Source organism: Anas acuta, chromosome 8 (assembly GCF_963932015.1).
Source record: "Anas acuta chromosome 8, bAnaAcu1.1, whole genome shotgun sequence".
In the NCBI taxonomy this organism is placed as follows: Eukaryota; Metazoa; Chordata; class Aves; order Anseriformes; family Anatidae; genus Anas; species Anas acuta.
The window spans coordinates 12614546-12632024 of NC_088986.1; the positions used below are offsets into that span (position 1 = coordinate 12614546).

General features: G+C 34.2%; 1 protein-coding gene across 12 annotated transcripts in view; it reads left to right on the forward strand.

Moving 5' to 3' along the window:
* The window catches only part of PTGFR (prostaglandin F receptor), a 100541-nt gene that overhangs the window by 61427 nt on the left and 21635 nt on the right, over positions 1-17479 (forward strand). Inside the window, exons 2-3 of one of the 12 annotated variants that reach the window (XM_068690382.1) lie at positions 1660-1764; positions 6544-6642. The exons of 9 other annotated variants lie outside the window; for them this stretch is intronic. The gene's annotated coding sequence lies outside the window, so the exon portion shown is untranslated. Of the gene's footprint in view, positions 1-1659; positions 1765-6341; positions 6418-6543; positions 6643-17479 lie in introns of those variants that run through there. 2 more of the 12 variants (XM_068690380.1, XM_068690376.1) reach the window with 2 other exon arrangements.

Below are 17479 nucleotides of genomic sequence, written 5' to 3' on the forward strand. Positions count from 1 at the left end.
AGAAAAAAAGAATTAATAAAACTATAAGAAGTTTTTCTGAACTGGGAAAAACATCTTTGTTTGATTGAATATACCAGAATAATTTAAAAGTTTATTTATTATGAAATCGATTTTTTTGTTTGAATACTCTTGTCTCATCAAATCTCTGGGGCTTTTTACATAAAAGAAAACAATCTGCCAGTGTTAAAAATTTTACTCATTTCCCTCATTTCCCAGTTCTTTCTTAAATGTATCCTCTGAAAAGGATGTTGCTCAAGTCACTAGTGGAAAAGACCTGTGCTTTAAAAACAAAGAAAAAAACCTTTTTGCTGAGTGTTATGGATCCGTACTAGATTATAAATATTGTTTAACTGTTTCCAAGCACTGATCTTTGTTTTCAGAGAGACAGTGCATTCTGCACTTCAGCTTTGGGACAAATAACTCTGTGTTTATGTGTCTGTTTCTAGTCCTGAGACATAAGCTAGGTTATGATTTACACATGGTAGCTGCATAGCTACCAAGCTATCTTCTTTTTTTGCTAGGTACTTATATAATCTGGTTATCATCATATCTCTGCACCCTTTAAAAATGTTTTCTACCTTTTTCCTCATTTTAAATAAAGCTTTTTTTTTTCTTTTTTTTTTTTTTTTTTTATCACAGGTTTAATATTCAGCAGCACAAAGGATAGAGAAATGGGTGAATATACTTCATCTCAGTACTGTATTGCACTTTTATGTAGTCATGACAACATGTGAATTTTATAAAATAAAAGTCTGAGTTTCTCTTGCTGCTCAAAAGAACATTAAGTGTTTGCTAAGGTCTATCAGGAAAATACAGACATAAAACTTCATTTACATGTTCCTTTCTATCCAACACAGCAAAATGGTGTGCCATTTTGAATCTATATTAGGAAGGGAAGGCACAGTATTTTTAATCATCTTGGGAATAATGAGCTTGAGCAGGCAAAGAGTGTAGCTGTGGTGAGCCCCCAGAATAGGCTCTTTCATCTCCCCCCCAAATGAAACTGGTTCATCCCTGACCTAACTGGACTGCAATCAGCTTCCTAGCAGCTGTATTTTCAGTTTGATTGAAGCTCTCTCACTATTTTGCTTTCAGAAGCTCAGTAACTCATAAAAATTTATTTGTGTAAAAATACGTGTAAATTCTATTGTCTTCTCCCCCTAAGCCCAACAGTTTCTAACCATTTTTATTTAGTGGTACCAAGTGCTGATACTTAGGTTTCCTGAAGAAGCAATCTCCTTTTCTTTAACCTTTCACCCATAGCACATGGTATATGGAGTGTGCTGTTTGTTTACTGCCTCTATGTTCCAAAATATTTCTGCTTTCTTCCTGGTCCGTGTTACTCTTCAATTCAATAAAAGGCAATAGGATACCTTCTATCCTATTAGTGCAACCACTAGCTCTACTCTTTACTTCCTCATCTGTTTTACCTGGCAATGATTTTCTTGTCTTTGCCAGGCTTTTCGTTCCATATGCAATTCTGCTTCTTTTAATAATTGACAAATTTTATTAATAAGTAATTAATCATAAACTGTAAATTTAATATTTTCATTTAATAATATTAAATTTAATAATAATTTATTAATTAAATTTAATAATATTAAATATTAAATTATGTTTAATACTTAATTATAAGTTATTTTTCATGTGTCCCCAAAGGGCATGTCACAGGGGAATAGTATCTGAAAGCTTTTCTCACAAATCCTTTGGGAAAGACAGGATGATGCATCAGGCCAACATATATACTGTTTTATCTTCTATCAGGTAAGTGGTAGTTATTCTAGGTCAGCTGTTTTTCCTTGTTTCCTTATCTACAATTTTGGTATTTGCACAATTTTTCTCTCTCAGCACTTTAACAAAGAATATGAATTCTAGCCTTGTGTCATCAATCTTCAAGAATAAAATAGGCTCCAATACTCAAATGTAATTTTTGAGTTTTCTGAGTTATATACATCATCTTGTTTTATATCAATCTTTCCAACAGTTTATAGAGCTGCTGTGTCTGTCAATAGTAGTCTTCTGCTGTGTTTAAAGGTGATAATTTTATTATCTGAGTGGGAATGTTGTTTCTTTGTCAGTGGGGTAAAAAAGGAAAAGCAAAAATATATCCAGTCTTGACCCTCCTTCTTATATCAGATCTTTCTGTAGATTGTTCAGGGCAAAAGAGGTGCTCATTGCAATGATTAATTATCAACTAAGATGCTGATGTAGTAGCACTTTTTTTAGTTGTGTTAGGAAATGTCATCTCATACAAGGGTTCTTCTGTACAGCAGGAAAAGCTGTAAAACAACACTGGCTGCAAACAGGTTGGGCAGGAACTGAATACCTGCATTTTTGGTTGGAAAGCAAACTATCTTCCACTGATAATCTGTCTTGTGCTCTTTAGCTCTGTGAACTCCCATGCAGTGTATTGTAATTTGGCTTCTCAGAATTAGGGACAGAGTGGATGTGGGCACATACTGCAAACTTCACTTGATAGAAAGGTATGATTAAGCTTCCTGGAGTGGGGCTGGAAAAATAGTAGGATTTTTCAAGTATTTAAATGATTTCACTGCTTCATTGATATTAGTTATGATGAAAGTCAGGTCCTTCGTCTACTCAAGCACTTTTGAAAATTAGCCTGCTCTTTTCTGCTAAGACTGGTATGGAGATTTTGTATCTTTTCTTTGGTGCTGTGATGTTGATGGATAAGTGGAGATTCTGCTCAGGTGTAATCAAAGTTAGACTGAGATCATGGCTAATCTTTCAGGATGTCCTAGTGCACAGGTTTCGGCTAAGTGGTGAATAGTCACTTTGGATTATCTCCTCCTAGAAGAACCAGTTTAATACATCAGGAGTCTAGCAATGATTTCCAGAGAATCTCACTAGAAAGCCATACTGCCACACAAGCAGTTTGAAGATGAGGTCTCAGTAGATGCGTTTTATATTTTGGACTTTAAAGAAACTTCTAGGGAAAAGAGGCTCTACTGAGGCTATCATTAAAGATTTTCTTCTCTAATCCCTTTTTGTTAAGGAACTTTTCCCTATCAGAAATAATTTCACAGGAGATACACTTCTCATTAACTCTTAGTAGAATTAGGTTCTCACTTGTGTACACAGAAAATTAATGGTAGAATGAGATAAACAAGGAAGAAAAACAACAGTAGCTCTTACTGCTGTTTCTCTGATCATCCAAGAAAACACATTTTTTATTAAAAAAGGTTTTGTTAAAAGCAAGACTATTTTGAGGCTTGTTGGGGAAATCTCTAAGAGGTATACATTATTTTAAAGCAATAATTTAACTTCCATAGGATTCAAGGAGCCATGCTAGATCCAGTGATGATGGTGAGCACTTCTGTAGGCAGGTGGTGATGAGAACCATTTAATATCTCTTGAAATAATATTTGAGGAATTGTTTCATGTGTCACCATTTCATTCTTAATACTATGGAGGGGAGAAATTTCTAAAGAAAAAAATCTAATTGGGTAGAGATGAATACAGTTGCCTGGTACCTGTTACTAGACTGTAACAATTCTGTAAATGGGAAGCACTCCCATTAATTCAGAAGCTGTCTCAATATCACTGAAATTGGATTGCAAGGAGGCAATATAGATATTTAAACCCAGAAACAAATGAACATGGGCCAGATGACCAATGGAAACTGCAATTTGTTAGTCTGCAGCCAAGGCAAAGCAATGGATGTAACTTCTTTCCCTGCAGAAGGGACAGAACCAGACAACTGTATTTAATCCAGAGGACCTCTAGTTCCATTGATAGAAGGTTTAAAAGTAACACATAAGCACCATTTTTATGTTTACAGAAACTCAAGTTTTGAAGAAGAGCAAAGGCAAGCACATTAAACATCTTTAACTTCTCAACTTATGGTAACCACCTCTCATATTTTTGGGATAAATTTAAACTTTGACTACACTTGATTAAAACTGTGGGCCTGAGCACAACAGAGATATGTTTGCATTTAGCTTTTTGTGAAGGAGACCTAAGACTGCCACATACTTTGGTAATCAAATGTTTATTACACAGTGGTGCAAGAATACCAGTTACTCACATGGAAGTCCTTTGGTTTTAACAAAAATAATGTCTGGCAGGCTATGCTGAATTGGTTCTGGCTGCAGAAGTTATAGCCTGCTACACTGTGAACTCCCATGGAGGTTAATTTTATTATCAGTAGAGAACACCAAAGACCATGCACTTTTTAACATTTAATCAAAATTTAGTGTAATAGGATGAGATGTACACTATTGCTGCTCAAAGCTCTTGGAAATACACTTTTTCAAATTCAGTAATGGTTCTCTGATGAGCACCTGGTTCATGATACATTGAATTTGATTCAAGTGTTTAGGTTCTTTGCAGTCTCTGGGCTAAGTCTCATCTGAAAACATGAGAAAAATTTGCATAAAGGAAAAAAAATGAGCATGAAATATAAATTCGTAGCAGTGACTGGTTGCAGCAATATTAAGACTGTGTTAGAACTTTAATTCCTTCATTTCTGAGTGAATTACTCATTCAAATTCAGGACCACTGGAAATCAAAAACAACAACAACAACAAAAATCACACAGAAATTCAATTTCTGATGCAGATATGCTCCTGTCAACATTAAGCACATGGGAAAAATATGTAGTAGCATGAATCTGAGCTTGAGTTAATTACATTTCAGAATAATTGCAAATAGTATGATCTCATTTAGGTATAATCTTTCATGAAGACTTGCCATTTATAGTTTACTAAAGCAGGTAACATTGTTTACAATTTCCCCAACTATTTTTAGATAGATTTTCTGACCAGGAAGGATTTTTGGTATGCAGCTTCTTATATGTGATTTAAAAATTTTTCTTTTTCTTCTGAGCTTCACACTTGAACTCTCTCACTTTGCTAAGAAATTGTTTCTCAGTGTTATAATAGGCTTGGTAGCTTGCAGTTCTACTTTAATTTGGTCACCCAGGAGAATGTGAACTACTACATAAGTAGTATTTCAGCTTGCATGAATTTAGGATCTATGGAAACAGATGTGGGCCATTTTATAGCTAAATGCAATAGAGGTGTTGTAGGTACAGAGCCTGCACAGAATTGTGTTTCACTGTGAGCAGTCAAATCAAACAGGAACACGTGGTTCCCTTGCTTATATTATTCCTGATTTTCTCTTCCTGCAGTCTTCTGCCTTAAGAAATATTTCTAAGTATTCTTATACTGCAAAGCAAGTAGAGGAGTTTTCTTTTTCTAGTCATAAAAGAACATATTTAACAAATGTTCTCATTAATAAAGGAGGGTCAGAACTGTTTTTGGAACTGGTGGCAGAGTGAAACCTATCTGATGCTGGGAGAAGTGTTGGCTGAAGCCTGGGATAAAGCCAAGGAAAGGGTCATTTGAACTGCAGGGCTGGAACACTGTCTTTGGGGAAACCCTGGTCCAAAATCTAGCCAATAAAATCCTGCTGCAATCCTGTAATTTATCAGGGCACTGCAATCATAGACACCTCATTGTGTTATGTGTGAAAGTGTGAAAAACTGTGACAAAGTATTTGCTGCATTACTGAATCATTGTAATTAGACAGGACAAACCTAGTTATGAGTAGGATTTTCTAGAGGATAGACAATTAAATTCCAAGCAATTCAATATGCCAAGCATTTCTTGCCCTTAAAAATAAATAAATAAATAAATAAAGTGGAATGAAACATTTAAATGAGAAAATTTGGACAGATAGATGAATTTTATACAGCCCATAAACTTTATTTTTCTTTGTTGATTTACTGCTTTACCTAAAGGAATGGTGTTATAAAATGGTAGTTGATATCCTGTATTGTGAAACTCAATTATTTCTGCAAGCATCACTTCATTGTCTACATCACACTTGAAAGGCTTAGCAAGGCTGAACTCCTTGCAAATGTTTCAACGAAGAAAGTACTGATTCTCTCTTTTACCTTCTGCACCAGCAAAACACTTGAGTACACTTCATCACCACATGAAATGAACAGTGATTTTCCTCTGTTTCAGGGAGGGAAGAATTGTGCAACAACAAATAACTTAGTGGCTTGGTTTACAAAACTTAAATAAGTGCTTAAATCAATTGTTATACTGTTGCATTGGAATATTCTATGTTCCAATCTCTTGTTTTTCTCTGAATCAGAGAGGCACTAATTCTGAGGAAATTGATTCTTTAACAGATCGTCATATTTTTAATATTTCTCCTTTTTTTTTTTTCTTTCTTTCCTATTTTCATTGTTAAAAATGCAGCAATTAACCTGAAAACGTGAGTCAGCTGTGTAATAGTGTGATGGTTTGTTAACAAGAGGGCTGTGCCGTCCACAAAACAAGCTTGTTACTACTTGGATGAATGCTGTGTTCTGTTGTGGGCATAGTTTATTAGAAAGTGCAGACTAATTTGCTGTTTGCAAAATATGATGAAGCAAGAACATGGACAGTATGCTTTGTGATCATTAGTTTTTTCTTAACTTTTTTTTTAAAAACTTTTTTTTTTCTTTCTGTCTGAATTCTTTTGCATGAGGGTTGTCCTATAACCAATTAGAAAAACTTCCCTCTCTTTTAGGATTCCATTACAATTTGGGTATTCTCAAGAAAGATAACAGATGTCTTACAGAGATAATAATAGCTCACAGATTCAGATGCATTGCATTCACAAATAAATGTGAGTATAATTAAATTACTATATTTTAGTTAACTATATTAGTTAACTATATTAGTTAACTATATTAGTTAACTATATTAGTTAAATTAGTTAAATAACTATTACTATATATACAGCAAAATAAGGCCTCAGTGATTTACCTCCAGTTAGTTATTCTATTGGCAGTATACCTCAGCAAAAAAAGGACAGAGAACTTGAGCAAAACTTTAAATACCACTCATTGTACACAGGCAATGAAAAATATCAGATCACCCTGAATTTCATCAAAGGATACTGGTAAGAAAGGATACTGTGCTCACTGCTCTTACCAAACTCCGAGACACTTTGACCTATTCTTTCCTAATATTGTATATTGCTTATGATATGTACTGTGACATTTACTTCAGTTACTAGGGTTGCTGGGATATGCTGTTTTCACATTCACACTATTAAAAGAAATACTTTCAAAATGAAACATGGAAATATGAGATTGGAATACTGCAACTTTTCCTGGACCTTTCACTCTGAAGGTGTCATGAAACACAGAGTGATTTAACACAGCCGTAGTTCTTTGTTTTAATTTTTTAAATTCAGGTATGGAATTTTTAAAAGTAATTATTGAACATAGGTCTGTATAAAGTATGATGTTATCAGTATGGGATATGCTGTCCCATATTAATTTGGGACTTAATAGTACACAAAAAAACCATAGCTTAATTCAATCAATACATTTGAAAAGTATAGCTGCTAAGGAAAAATATTACATGCACTATAGTTTATAAAATTGGTTATTTACTATTTATTTTGATACTCTCTCAGAAAAATGTACCAGTCTGGTAATCAGTCTAACAGAGTTCTATTGTTGTTGGTGACTTCTATATTTCAAACTGAACTCTGTTTACACTTTTGCACTGTGTATTTTACATTTAGGATGTAGTCGTTATTGTTTAATATGTAGATCCTTAAAAAATTAATAGTTTAGCATTAGAAAAATAGCAATGTTAAGTAAAAATCTAAGACACTCATCCTTTTTTGAAGCACTGAAAATTCTTGTCTTGTCTTTCATAGCTTGCTAGAATTTTTCCATAAAATGCAGTGGCATGAGTTACTGTCACAAATCATGCTGTTTTTCTATAAATGTTACCTAGACATTCTCTTATGAAGAAAAACCTATGCTTTCAAACCTTGCCTGCAACGACTCACTATTTTTTTTTCCTTTAACCACAAGAAGTTTTGGAGATTCAATACTATTTTGTTGATTATGAATAAATCTATTGTATATCAAATGGTCAAAGCCTAGATTTTGTTCTAGACCTTGCTGAATACGATAAATATGAGCTGGAGATCTGGCCTTTAATATGAAAACAATATAATGGAGAAAACAAAGCAAATAAAAACAAACTCTTAAAACTTGGTAAAGAAAAATTCTACTAAATAATCTTTGTGGTTGACCCAGGCTATCAGACTTGGCGATCCTGTTCAAGGTTGCATCAGTGCCCTTACCAGAACACTTCACAAGCAGTCACCTCTCACCTTTAGCGCATTCTTCTGATATTTTCCATTGTTCAATTTAGTCCAGATAGCACTGGCTATGTTTCCTTGGGATTCACCCTAAACAGTTTTTTTTCCTCTTTTTTTTTTTGGTGCTTATGCTTGTGTAGAAGATAATCACATGTCCTACTGAAATTTTCTTGGCCAAACCATGTTGATTATAGTATTTCCTCAAAACTACGTTACTCATTCCAAACCTTTAATCATTTCATCTGTTTAATTAATTCCACACTATTGGTCATCTTTACGGTAGCAAGGTACAGCAATATACATTTTTCTAGCCACAGTGTCATTGGTGAGGAAACAGTAGCATATTTTCCTAGATAATTCCTCTACCAGTCAGCTTTTATTAGATATCATGGATGATCTTCAGAGGATTTCAGAAATGTGTGGATAATTAACTATGAAAGCTAACAAAAGATAGCTGCTAAGACAGACCCTTTTGAAAAAGAAATCAAAGAACTCTGAACTATTCAAAATGGAAACATGGAAATGCACTGGCAGCTTTTATTCCTTAAGTACAGCTCAAGTGCACTAAGACCTGATGTGTCAAGAGCTAGATGTTTGGCCTTCATCCTAAGGGCTAAGTACTTCTCAGAAGGGAATACATCTGACATCAGACTCGCCAATTACTTAATGTTCAAAATGAAAATAAAAGAATTAAAGCCATTACACTGGATGAGATGAAATGTTCTCTCATAGATGTTCTGATATTAGATCAGAGTTAGTCAAAGTTCTAGAGTAACTGTATAGACTTGTCCATGTTCAGCAGTTTTCAAACTTGAATCAGGCTATGCAAAGGCTGTCTTGTTTTTGCTGCTGTGCTGCATAGTGCTAGTATTCATTTTGTACCTGTTTTTCCATTTCCTACATTTCTCATCTGTTTTACTTCTACTGGGTAAACAGCTTTATGTCTACTGCAGTTTCCCAGGCTAGAAAGCAGAGATCTCAATCATAATTTCTGGGTTTACCATTAACTATTTATGACCTCAGGCAATCAGAATGTTAAAATGCTACTAATTGCTTTGTTACTAATTAATGCAAAAATTAAAACCCTCCAAAATTTAGTATGTTTTAATTTGTGTGCATTTTACATTTCTAAGCACATTCAACTTTTCTTTCACTAGCTGTATGCCAGGTGTTTTCTCCTGTATGTGAATCTAATTCAGCCCATTTTAAAGTCAGTTGCTGTTCCTTGCATGTACAGATTAGTTTCTGAATTACTCTATCCTGAGTAAAAGCTGATCAAATTCAATCTTAAGCAGTCACAAGGTGAGGCTGATTTTCTTTTTTTTTTTTTTTTTACAACCTGCAGTGTTACTAATGGAGTCACAAGCTGCAAGAGAAAACACAAAATTGTTTTGTCTTTAAACACCGGAAGTCAGACTAGGTCTTTTTGTGCTTGTGCTCATATATATACTGGGCCTCATATACATGTGGCTAGCCTCCAAGATCCTTTATGACTTCTGCACGTTTCTTCTTTGAATATGCAATGCTAAACTTCCTGCGTAAGCACAAATATGTGGAGAGTGTGGTTGCAAAACTAATTGACAGATGTTTTGTCTCTACTACTGTGTCTTAAGATACACATGCACCCATCTGGTTATTAAATCCTTGCATCTGAGATTTGTTTGGTCAATCAAGTCATGCAGAAGTCTGTTACCAAAGTTGAATGCTTTCTTTGTTTCTCTAACAAATCCAGCCCTCTACTTTTCAACACACAAAGCCACAGAAAATCAGTGTACAGACATACAGTATATGTAATTCTTCTTTGCTCCCGTCCTTCATAATACACTCTCAAATCTTGATGGTCTGCTCCCTCTCCAAACACCATTTTTTCCTTCTCTCGTCTCTTCTCTGAAACTCTATAAATGCTATTACTGGAAATATCATTATCTTTCATTAGCTCACTGTTTATCAAACCCTGCTGTTTTCAAAATTGACTGGCTTATTGAGATTTCAGAGGTAAATTTTCTGCTTGGCTTATGTCTATATTTATACAGATTCTATTAATTTAGTAAGAGCTGTATGGCCACATGGCTGTCCATCACGATGAAAATGAAATTTCTTCTAACTAAGGATATAAACTTGTTTGACACCTTTCTTTAGCACAGGCTTACTTGAAGTAAGCCAACACTGTGAGAATTACTTATAATAAAATTAGATCACTCTTAATTAAATATCTCCACAGAGAGACCTCTTCACATCATAACTGAGTGCTTTTCATTTTCGTTAAGATGAATCTATTTCTCCATCAAAAATTATTTTCTGCCAGGAAGTCTAACCACTTTCATTTAGTTGGAAACCTTGAGGCTGAGTTCCTGCTTACAGTTGTGGTTTGTTGTTGAGTCTAAATTTTAAAAAACACTCTTTGGTTTAAGATACTAGCAATTCTAGGGAAAACATTGCGGAAATACAAAGCCCTTTCTGAAATTAATTTTCCTTACCTTTTCCTTATTGCTTTACTTTAATTTCATTTTGTTTACTTTGGTATATATGAACCAAAATTTATTTCTCCTCACTTTTAGATAATAAAATACAGGGATAACTTTTTATCATTTGTCCATAGCAATCACAAGCTCCTGCATCTCTGTTGATCTCTAGCTGTGTTGGTACAGCTCAGGGAAGGAACTGTATCTCTGTGACGTAATATTTGGCCATTCTAAGACTGATTTTTGTGCTAATCAGGTTGCATTTATATTGCTTGTAATACAAAGCCCCTCTGAAGTTAATGGAATCCATCCAATTGCTTTTTAATGGAATTTGAATTTGTATTTGATGATATACTTAAAAATAACACTGAAGTATTTTTACTTAAAAATATGAAAAATGGTAAGAGGAGAATCTGGTATAGAAAATCAAAATGAAGTTGCCTACTTGCTAGTATATATTCTGGTTTAGGGAAATTTCATCCATAATTAAGAGCTCCTTTGAAATATTTTTCCATTTGTAGGAAGTGCACAATTTACAACACGTTGCAATAGAGCAACAGGATTATGAATATTCCACTACATGGTGTATGTTAAATAACAGCATCCAGACTTTACTGAGTTGATTTTATAACTGAAAGCACTTGGTAATATCTTTAATAAAAAGGCACAAAAATACTGCTGCATAATTCAACGAGAATTGTCTTGGTGAGTACGTACATTAGGTACAAGACCATATTTTTGGGGTTCTTAACATCATTCTGTTTTCTTAAGGAAAGCAATGTTGTCTAAGTTTCTTTGACTAAAGCTTGCAGAAACTACAGAGTATTGCCAGGCTTGTGCTGCCAGGAAGCTCAGTGCTGTGCACTGTAAAGCAGATGGGTAATAATTACTTTTATAGATTCTTTTTTTTCCTGTTATTAAAATATAAATAACTTCTCTACCACTCAGAACATTTATACATTTGAATTTTGGAAGAAAGAGGATAAAAAAAATATCTAATGGTATAAAAATGTAAAGGTTACAATAGTGATTGATTTCAAGTAACTTCCATTATTTTTACCACCTTTTATAGAAATTTTCCTGTTATGATCTCAATTTTATTTTCTCTATCTGGAAAGTAACTTTAGAAGTGGATGACCATTTTCAGAAATGCTTGTTTCATACTGATTTATTTTAACCAATTATATTACTGCCTAAACAGTTAAAAAATAAAATAATAGAAAATTGGCAGTATTAGATTTGCAAATATTAGCATTTCCCATTTCAGAAATGAAAAACCATTAATTCATGGATAAATGATTACAATAATTCTTTAACTCTTTTCTATATATGGTGTGTTAAATGCTATTTCTGCCAAAAGTTTGACTTCTCTGTTTTTTGATGTGGAAGAAATGGTAACTTATGGTAGAGCACAAATACAAAGGTGAAAACAGTGGATACAAGATTCCAGGATCACAAAGATGTAGAAGTTAGAAAATCTTAATAATCTAGGAAATATATGATTAGAAAAAGTAATTTAAATTATTAACCCATAGAACTCATTCGGTTTGTCACCTTTCACATCTGCAAATGCAAGGAAGTTGTATGCAACAAAAGAAAAGATGCTTTTGTTTTTGTTATTAAAGGCAGCTGTGTTCTGTTTCCTGAGACTTTTGATAATGGAGAGCTACTGATAATAATCTGACCATGGTTTTGTAACAGAACCAGAATCTGGAAAAGCATGCACGTTTTGCAAACAGCAGCATTAATTATGGGTTATTAAACGGAAAGGAAGAATTTCACTCAGTCATGGCTTTGATTGCCCTGTCAATATCTGCTCAGAATAAACAAGAGATCGCATTCTTCATTTCTCCATGAGTTATTAGTTTCAAATATCTTTTTATTCTTGTATGAATTACAATAGATACATCTGAAAATGAGAGCATTGTATTTCATCCTAATTGCCCGAGAGTTACACTTGTCCAGGGCCGGCATGGCATATTGGATGATGACACTCGACAGTGAGTCAAGTGCAAGGGCTGCTTTTATGTTTCTGGGAAGAAGATCACTTCAGCCTCTTCTATCTGTTTATTTATGTAGATTGTAAACTCATCAGGAGCAAGGCCAGTTCTGTTACTATTATTACTGTCCTCAGAGTAAACTGGCTGTGAAATAAGATTATTGTAAAGCTGACAATCTTTCTCCTGTTATCTGCATCCCTCTCATATATTCTTCGCCATACCCTTCAGCTTTTCCTAAACTAGCAATGAGTAACAAACTTTACATGGATTATTACGTAGGCTGCAATATACAAACTACTTCATGGGTAAGTTGGCGTGGAGCAGGATTAGGAATCCTATTATGACCTTCAGCTGTACTGTTTGCAGGGCTGAGGCTGCTAAAATCTCTGCCAAATTGCTGCAGGCTACTGAACCTGCCTAGCAGTAGGTGTTGAGATTCTTCTTCCACCCTTCTGCCAGAGTTAATGGTCCACTCTTCTGATAAATAGTAAGAAAAATAGGATATGAGTCCTTCTCTGTGGTGGATTGGGGAGATATTTCACCAATAGCATGAACCTAATTAGCTCTTTTGAAGGAAAAACAAAACAAAACAAACAAACAAACACACTCAAGTGTTTTTTTCATAAGTTCTCATCAGTAAACGATGAGTAAATCACCCCTGTTAGGGATAGAATTGGCTCTTGGAGAAGCAGAAAAATGAATCCAGCCCTCCAGGTAATGAAATTTTAATTTCTGTGGTATGTTGGGTAGGTATCCATTATAGTTAGTCAGTGGAGAAAATTTTTCAAAGAAAAATGATTTACAATTCCCCCTTTTAAAAAATAAAATGAAGTAGTGAAATAGTATCTCAAACGTGATTTGCTTCTCTCCTTAACTAACTTTTAAATTAGAAGTTTGCTGGATTAGTAACTGATTTCTTGAATTACTTTTATCGATGATATCACCCTTTACCATATGCCTGAGATGAAAACTTGTTCCATTTAAAAAGAATTTCACCTTTCATCTGAGCCACAATTAAAATTACTATGTAGACCACATCTCCCAAACAAAGGTATTTAGAATCACATGTAGAAAGAGGTTAAAGTTTCTGTAAAGCAGCTGATCATAACTATGCATTTAGTGTGTGGTGTTTTAAATCTGCAACTATTGAAATTTTGAGAGAATGTGATCTTTTCAAACTCTTTCTTCTGAAACTGATAAAGTCTGAAGAGATAGTTCTCTATCTGTTGCCTAGACCAAAGACTACATGTATATGGTAGGTAATATAACACGACTACTAGACCTCTTCAAGAACTCAATGAACTGTGCATCATTTATTTTAAGTAATTTAATTCTTTGAAGTCACTATGGAAATTCTGTTCACAACTCATAGCGTAATGAGTTAGTTTAAAAATATTCTTTAAAAGTGTTTAAGCCGTCAAAACTTCACCTATTACATCCTTGAACATGTGTGCAAGCAAAAAAAATCAAATAAATAGAACCACAAAACTGGAAGGCATAAAACAGGCATACCCCTAATGAGATTTTTTCATGTAATGGACTTATTTTGACCATTATGTCACGTGGCGTAAATACAATAGGTTAGGACAATTTGAAGGAAATGATTTCTTTATTTCATTTGACCTGAGCAGAATGATTGAAAAGAATAGTTGATGAAAGATTTCTTCTGACTTGGTTTTGTATTGTCTCCATTCTGGAAAAAGGAAGAGGAGAAAAGGAGTTAATATGGCTCAGTATTTAGTATCATTTTGTAGATTGTTTGTTCTTATGTGTCAGAATATTAAAGAGGTGACTCATAAGAGAGAACATTTTGTCCCACATATTCAAAATGAACAAAAGAATATTATGCTGTTGTTGTTATGAGTAGAACAGTACTTCGAGTCTTGATTAAGCCCCAGCCTGAACAGGCAAGATTCATGTCAGCAGTGGTGATGTGTCTGTCCTCTGGCCATGTAAGGATCTGGGTCTGTGGTAGAACAAAAAATAGATACTCCATATAATCATAAAGGAGACAGGAGACATCCTTTGATTATGAACTCTGAAACATCATATTAGACTTTAAAAAATACCTTTTTTTATTGGTAAATCTAGTATTGATGAAAGCCAGCCAAATGCATACTACCTTCCCAGAATTTCTTGAAGGGAATGCTTCTGAAATCACTGATTTATAGGAAGAACACTCTCAGATTATTCTGTAGTCCATTTTTGGAAAGTAGTTAAAAAATGTTTCAGTGACACACCTACTAAATAATCCCCCTCCTGTTATTCTACTCCTCTTGCCTCATTTCTAAGGGGAAGGCTTCTACAAAGTATAAAAAAAAGCATAAAAATATATGGAAGAAAGAACTGAACTATGCCCACAAAGATTTGCACCATCTCCTGTGCATGCTTTGTTCTGATATAATAGAAGAAAAAAAGTGTCAAGAAAGTACTAGATACAAAACGTTTGCAAAAGAAGAAGAAAAAAGAGGAATTATCGTTCTCCAGTTCTTCCAGTTCTAACCAAGTTAGGTACTGTCTGTAGTAATCAAATAATTTTAGAGTGACAATATGTGATTAAGATGAAAGTCTGTCTCTAACTGGGAAAAAAAGTAAATCAATAAAGTGATGTAATGAAAGGTTTTAGCAGACAATTACATTATTTAGTATTGACTAGCATGATCTTGTTGGTGAATCATTTGACCAATAACTAGCATCTTCATTTATGTGTTTATATAAACATTACTAAGAACAAATGTAAGAAAGTATAGAATCAGTTATTATTAATAGTATTATTTTTTTGTATTGCATATTCTGGCATATCACAACTATCCTGTCTTAGGCTGGAAACTTCTGGGTTCAGTTATTTTTTTTTTCCACTTGAAGTTTTGTCTGGATGTTGGATGCTTTTGTCTCCTGGATGATGGATGCTTGAGCTCTGTCCTCCTGTGTTAACGTGGTTTGGCTGTGATGACATGGTCAAATTCATCTCTTTCAGAAACTTAGCTCGTGTTTTTGGTCTACTCATCAACCAATTGCTTTGCAGGTCTTTTGGTATCTCAGTAACAATCTGTTTATTTGGTATCAATAGACCCTTCTGTCATTTGATTGCCAAGCTCTTTGGCTAAGGGAGTGGCTCTGAATGGACTTCTTGGCTACTTCTTGTGACAGGATCAAGATCTACATTAAGAGAGAAAATCTGTCTTTGCTTTTCCTAACAAAAAGAACCACAATGCAAATATGGTCCCAAACTACCAAACGTCTCTCCCCTGCCCCACTCTCATCAAACTTCACTAGGGAACTGATATTTCCTCTTTGTTCTGTCTACAGCAACTTTTACCTCATTTGCCAAGGGACATGTCTCATTATCAAGAAGAAAAGAATTGAACTTCCTTGATGATAAGGATGTTTAGAAAACAATAGTATCCAAAGTTGTACTTCCAGTAAGAGCAAACAGTCCCATTTTAGATATCAGCAGGTGGAAATCTCAGCAGAAGGATGCATATTTGTTGTTATGATTCCTGATGACGTTTCTTGTTTTTACTCCATTCCGATACTGAATGCCTGCTGGCATGTTGGTGTTCTTAACCTCCTTGAATGATTTAGGGCTTGTTACAAAACACTGTTAATTTATATTTAACTACCTGAGAATTTCCTCCTTTAACCGCATTGGACAGTACACCAATTCAGGCAATACTTTGGCCATAATTTGTGACTACTTTATGAACTACTTGATGGTGAAGCATAAAGGTCAGGATGGCATTTATCTGAACGGCAAAGCCATGGCTGATCTTTTCAGCACATTCTGATAAACCGTACTTTTAAAAAATAGAAATGTTTTAACATATTTTAAAATGAGTATTTTGAATATGCCACAATTCTGGGAGTATGCATTTTATCCGCTTTTCTAAAAAAATCAAGCAGACCTAGCATCCCAAGACCACATTTTTAAAGAGAAATATTACAACTTCCATTATGTACTTCATGTAGCTATATAGTCTAACTACACACTAATATGATAGTGTATGTGAAATATGTTGTTACAAAATATATATTTTCTACCTTGGGTAGAAATTCTGCAATTTTGTCTTAACATTATAAAGCCAGGACATTAATCAGAAATTATGCCTAATTTTGAACAGGTATGGAACAGTTACACAGTGATTTTTAGAAAGCTTTATTTGTTAAATTTATACATATATATATATATATATATATATACCCTTTATTGTGCACTTGTTGCCATTTTACTATGTACATTATTACTTTCAATATATCTGACCTCATTTTCTGCCTCTATTTTCAAGGCATAATTTATAATTAACTTCTAATGCAAAATCAGTGTTCATTGATTGTAAGTGTTTCATGGAATAGTACTGTGAATTTTTCTTCACTTGTATGTGACTTAAAATCAATGCCTTTGAAAATCTGCTGTCAGACCTAGTTAACACTCCCCTCAAACAGACATGTAGATTATTGCTCATTTTCTAATACTAAGAATACTAAATATTACTACTAAAAGTACAACAAGAACTAGTAACACTTTTGTTTAAGAAATGACTCAGACTTGTAGGACTGCAATTTTCACTCCCACATTTATAATGTCTGCTTATTAATAACTTTCGAACAGAGCAAAATTCTAGTAGTAGGAAATGGAGAAAGCTGATCCTCAGTCAGTATGAAAAGCTTAGTTCTGCTGGTGTCATTATTAGTTCTCAGTCTTCCAGCACTCTCCAAAGTCAACACCCTACCAATCCATAACCCCACAAGGCACCTAATTATCACAGAAGCCATTATTTCACTTATTCTCATGCCAGAAGCTCAGAAATGTTTATGGGGGGCACATGTCCTGCATTAATGTCCTGCTCTGGTCAATGTAATGTTATCACCTAACTG